The sequence below is a fragment of the Gymnoscopelus braueri genome (assembly GCF_963280865.1).
Source record: "Gymnoscopelus braueri genome assembly, chromosome: 19".
Lineage (NCBI taxonomy): Eukaryota > Metazoa > Chordata > Actinopteri > Myctophiformes > Myctophidae > Gymnoscopelus > Gymnoscopelus braueri.
The window spans coordinates 47,716,305-47,722,463 of record NC_137621.1 but is presented as its reverse complement, the minus strand read 5'-3'; the positions used below and the strand labels follow the sequence as shown (position 1 = coordinate 47,722,463).

Here is a 6,159-nt window from a genome sequence, read left to right as displayed (position 1 = left end):
TCTTTTTTGGGACTATGTCATCTATGCACTTACTGATAAAGCCAGTGACTGAGTCTGAGAGTTCGTTGATGTTATTCCCAGCGGCGTTCTTAAACATCCCCCAGTCAGTCTGGTAGAAGCAGGATTGTAGCATAGCGTCTGTGTCCTCAGACCAGATTCGGATTTCCTTCTCAACGACCGGCTCCCTTTTTAGCCTCTGTTTGTAGGCAGGTAGCAGCTGGATGGCGTCGTGGTCAGAGCTTCCTAGCGGTGGGCGTCGGAGGGCTTTGTATCCATCCTTGAAGGGCGTGTAGCAGTGGTCAAGAATATTGTCACCACGGGTACTGCAGGCGACATGCTGGTGGAATTTGGGAAAGACCTTTTTTAAGTCTGTCCGGTTGAAGTCGCCTAGGCAGATGACTGCGCAGTCCGGGTGGCGATTTTCTTGTGCACTGATCGCCTGGTGTAATTCCCTCATAGCTGTGTCCTTATTAGCTCCAGGATGAATGTAAACAACGGCTACAATCACAATGCTGAAGTCGCGTGGTAGGTAGAAAGGACGGCAGGCTATGATTAAAAGTTCAAGGTCTGGTGAGCAGTGACTATCTAGGATTTTAACATCTTTGCACCAGTTGTTGTTGATCAAGGCACAAACTCCCCCCCCACGTTGCTTACCGCTTAGTACAGTGTCTCTGTCTTTTCTATACACGGTGAAACCAGGGGGAGTGATGGAAGAATCAGATGCTAACTCCGTTAGCCACGTCTCTGTTAGCACAACAATACAATTGCTCCTCGTCTCTGCGTTGTATTTAACGCGCGCCAGTAAGTCGTCCATAGTGGTCACAGTTCTTGATTCACACAGAGATCTAACGTTCGCTAGCAGGATTGAAGGCAGTGCAGGTTTATATCCACGTTTTGTTGTCCTTACGAGGAGACCTGCTCTTGTCCCTCGACGCCACGGTCTTTTTCGTCGCCTCGGGTAACTTTCTGTTCCTGCCGGAACAAAGGGAACCCCTCCCCCCTCCCAGCCGAGTGGAAGGTTTTCAGCGAAAAAGTCCGGAATTCTGTGTGTAATCGCTGTGCTAATGTCCATAAGTGCTTGTCTGTCATAACTCCTTAGACACGCGACGGTGTAGGGAAAAAGGAGAAGGCTAAAAAATACTAAAAAGATGGAAAAACGTTGCGATGTTACAGAGCGCGTACGGATGCGGCCGTCTTTCATGGCGCTCCCAGTAGATTATGCTGCCCCGGGAGAAGGACCACGGATGGAGCCATGAAATTGAGGTGCTGGTGACACTTTACTGGCTGGCCTGTGGGGCGTCCTACAGGATGACACGAGACGCCTTCGGGATGCCAATCTCCACCATCTGCAGGACGGTCCACAAGGTCTTGGGAGGAAATGATGACAGAGCTCCTCCACAGAGTGATTCATTTCCCCAGACCCGAGGACATGGAGGAGGTGGGGGCCGAGTTTCGCTGGCTAGCTGGACATCCGGTATTCCGCCATGCTGCCGGTGCCATCGACGGTTGCCACGTCCGAATCGTCCCCCCTAGACTGCCACAAAAAAAGTGCTACATTAACAGGAAGCTTTTCCCCTCACTGGTCCTGCAGGGTATCTGTGATGCGAATGGCAGGTTCCTGTTTACATTGGCCAACCAGGTACTGTACATGATGCCCTTGTCACGCGTCACTCTTTTAGCACATAAACGAACAAAGCTGATTCAGACAATATAGAACATCACCAAAGCCAGTACTGTTTGTATTTTTAGTGCAAATCGAAACTTCCTGTTGATTTTACTATTTTTAATAAGAACAAAACTGTCAAGTCTAGGCTAATTACTAACACAAAGCATTATCCAATACAAAAATTGCCTAGTTAGATAAACTTACAACACTAGAGAGGCAGGCCAACATGGCATCTCAACAAGACGGCAATCCGCAGTCTTCAACTAGTAAAACCAACAGGAAGTTAAAATTTTTATTAGAATAAACAAAACAGTACTGGGTTTGGTGATGTTCTATATCGTCTGAATCAGCGTTGTTTACATTCGTTTATGTGCTAATAATAATGTCAATGTTTATGTACAATGTAAGTCAATGAGGAGCATATTTAGAATGATAAATTTCTAATCAATGGAGCGATTATTTGTGATTTCTTAATCTTGTCCACCATGGCACGTTAAATAGACTCCAGTAAAGGTGTCACGTGACAAAAAGAACAGATCTACAAGCTAACAACATATCACGGTGCATTTTAATTTTGGTCACTTTTACCTCACCGAAGCCTCGCCGGTCTACTCCACGTCCTGAGCTTCCTTGTGGGCAGGGGGTGGAGCCGGGAGGAAGCCTCGCCGCTCTGTTCCAGGTCCTCAGCTTCCTCGCGGCCAGGGGGGTGGGGGATGGCACTGAGAGGGACTTGTCTGGGAACGGTATTGCGCCATGCTGCCGGTGCCATAGACGGGTGCCACGTCCGAATGGTCCCCCCCTACATCAACAGAAAGCTTTTGCCCTCACTGGTGCTGCAGGGTATCTGTGTTGGAGCGATTATTTTTGATTTCTTGTCCACCTTTGGAGTTACATCATGGCACGTTAACTACACAACCCTAGCCTCTACCAAAGTGGTATTGACCTTTAAACATGTGTGCTATCAATGCCTCTGCCTAGATAGACTACAGTAAAGGTGTCACCTGACAAAAAGAACAGATCTACAAGCTAACATATCACAGTGCATTTTCATTTTGGTCACTTTTACCTGGCCGAAGCCTCGCCGGTCTTCTCCAGGTCCTCAGCTTCATTGCGGGCAGGGGGGGGGGGGGCCGGGAGGAAGCTTCCCCGGTCTTTTCCAGGTCATCAGCTTCCTCCCGGCCGGGGTGCAGTAATTAGAACCCTATTTTCAGGAGCATAAAGACCCACCAACAGGCAAAGGGATAGAGCCCGGTGGTGCCACAGCTGCAGGTGGCGTGGTGCGCTTAGCGACCTCTAGCCCTTCTTCGAAAGCAGAGGAAGCCAGGGAAAGCCAGCCACGACCTAAGAAAAAAAAATGAAGATATGCTGGATTTGTTTCGGGAGGAAGCCTCGCCGGTCTGTTCCAGGTCCTCAGCTTCCTCGCGGCCAGGAGGGTGGGGGCGGGAGGAAGCTTCCCCGGTCTTTTCCAGGTCATCAGCTTCCTCCCGGCCGGGGTGGGGCGGCTCTCCACTGGATTCCTGACAAGAAAAAATATACGATAATTTAAAGCAATCTGCTTGATACAAATATGTGTATCAAATATAATTTTATTCCAAGGCAACGTCTCTCTTCCATGGTTAGAGAGGGAGAGAGCGCAAGATTGCATTGGGGATAATGGCTTGTGCAGTCTTCTCTTAATCTGTTCTTTTTGTCACGTCCGATATACATTTAGGCTGCAATCACACAGCCTGTTTGGCGAAAAACTAACTTATGTTACATGTTTTGTGTAATGTACAAAATGTTTTTTATCAACAAAATCAATAGCCAAAAACAATGCATAGCCAAATATTTTTCCACGACCCTTGATAAATTCAAAACCTTTTCCAGGACTGGAAAAGGTTTTTTCTAATTATGAAATATTTCAGGGAATTTCATGACTGTGGGGACCCTGTACATTAGGCTGCACGTATTTCAAGTAATGCTAGGCATGTTTTGGGACAAAACATGAAATCAATAGCCAATGCAAATTGTATCCAAACATTTTCTAAAACATTCAGATTAAGACTGTCATCTTAAGATTTATTTGGCTATTCAAAACATTAACATTAACATTCAACATACATTGGCCAACCAGGTACTGTACATGATGCCCTTGTCATGCGGCGATCACGCTTCTACAAGCAGGCCCTGTATCCACCAGCAAGGTACTTCCTGTTGGGTGATGGAGGCTATCCGTGCTTGCAGCACCCTGTGGCTCTTATGACTCCATACCGCAAGCCGTTGGCAGGTAAGAACGCTCTTCCTGTGTCATAAGAAAACACACACACACACACACACACACACACACACACACACACACACACACACACACACACACACACACACACTTTGGTGACTTTGAAATACACAATAGATTTACAAAGTACATTTGAATTCACAGGCCAAGTTCAAGCACGGTACAACCGGCACCACACCAAAGGACGCAACATCGTAGAGCGTACCTTTGGGATGCTGAAGGCACGGTGGCGCTCGATCTTCCTTCGGGCCCTGGAGATCAGGCCCATCTTTGCCCCAAAGGTGATCGCCGCATGCTGCATACTCCACAACATTTGCAAGGCAGCAGGGGATATCCTGGACGAGGAGGAGGAGCAGGAGGATGGCCCGGGCCCAGTTGAGGAGGATGGCGCAGACGGCGCTGAGAGGGAACTGTCTGGGAACGGTCTCCGAGAGAGGCTTGCTGATGAAATCAGTGCTCCTGATGAACTGGATGCATGGCTGGGAGACCATGATTACATGTAGAGCAGAGGTCTTCAACGGTGGTCCAGGACCCCTAGGGGGTCCTCAGAGTTACTACAGGGGGGTCCACCAAATCTTTGTGTGATAGGAACTTTTTTTTTACATTATCCACTTGAACCCTAGCATCCCTATTCTGAGAGGAACATTAGCCGGAAATAGCAGATCTGCTATTTTCAGCAGAGAGGTTTGGTGTAGGGGGGAGCAGACCAAGTACAGAGCGCAAGGTCAAGTTTACTAAGTATTGATGGTTCAAGTGGTTAAATATATGAAAATACACATTAACATGAATCTAGCACAACACTACACAATGATAGTGCTGTCAAACAAGTCCATGGATCTATCTATGAAATCTATGAAAAGGTTTAATCTGCAACATATGTAGTAGGGGGTCCCTGCTTCATCTCTCTCTCAGCTATAGGGGTCCTTGGCCTGAAAAACATTGAAGACCCCTGATCTACAGACAGAGGAAGGTTTGTGTACAGCAGGGGTGTTCAACAGGGGGTCCGGAACCTCTAGGGGGTTCTTAGAGTTACTAAAGAGGGTCCGCCAACTCTTTGTTTGATGGGGAACAAGCTTATAGATCTGCTATTGTTCCGAACAATAGCCGAAAATAGCAGATCTATAAGCTCACAACACCGCGAAGAATTGCTGTAGAGGGAAAAAGAGCAGACTAAGTACAGAGGCCAACGGTCAAGTTGACTAAGCATTCATAGTACAAGTTGCATCATTTCATTTCATATAATTAGATTGTAAATAGTTGTGTATATATATATATATATATATATATATATATATATTTATATATATGTTGTATTATATTAATTTCATGCAATGGTGTCTTTTCTGTTTTGTTGTAAATCAAATTAAATAATATTATTTACTTTCAAGAATGTGTTAAAATGTAATTACTTGTACAACAATTGACAAATGAAACAAATCCCTGGGAAGTGAACAAAATAGACAACATATATTACATATTAACGGTACACTACCCAGGGGGGTAGTTATTTTTTGGGGGGGGGGGGGGGTCCCCAGATGAACAGCTTAATCCATTAAGACCTGAGGCTTTTCTGAAAAACTTATGTTGCTATATCAGTGGTGCTCAAACTTCGTTCCAACTTTTTTGTTCCAGGGACCCCGAGAAGCAAAGATTTTAGTTAAAAATGTATATGTGTTCAAATATTTGCATACATTTTCAAAATTCTTTCAAAAATAGCAGATCTACAAGCTCAAAGTGCGGCAAAAAGTGACACGCTGTGAGCTTGAACATCTGCCATTTGTGAATAGCCAAAGTATCAAATATGGTTTAAGTGGTAAAAAGACTGATGCAAATGACACAGATACTTTCCCAGTTTTAATGGGTTAAAGTGCAACATTGTTTGCTCACTCCGAAGTAAACAAACCAACACACAGTATAAGTACACAGGGTATCTGCACATTTCTTAAAGGAACTACTAGACCTTTAAATACCCCTTAAATAAACTAATAAGAACACCATTACTACGCCAAAAGTAAACATCAAACTGAACTATAAGAAATGGTCCAACATTGGCCAAATATTGACCTACGAAAGAGGCAAATATTGTGAAAATAGCTGATCTACAAGCTCACAACGCCTTGCAATACGACGCGCTGTGAGCGTAGTTCGGCTATTTTCACAATATTTATCTGTGGAACCAAGTCCAACTAAATGTAATGCCTGAACTCGTACAATTCCA

The 6,159-nt window shown here is 45.3% G+C and overlaps 1 long non-coding RNA gene across 1 annotated transcript; it reads right to left on the bottom strand.

Annotated features, from left to right (window-relative positions):
- Window positions 1–2,282: 2,282 nt before the first annotated feature.
- Window positions 2,283–3,900, bottom strand: LOC308074451. The gene is made up of 3 exons (XR_013932111.1): window positions 3,767–3,900; window positions 2,733–3,183; window positions 2,283–2,465 (listed from the first exon to the last, which is right to left on the bottom strand). It is a non-coding gene; the product is annotated as an uncharacterized lncRNA (long non-coding RNA).
- Window positions 3,901–6,159: the final 2,259 nt, after the last annotated feature.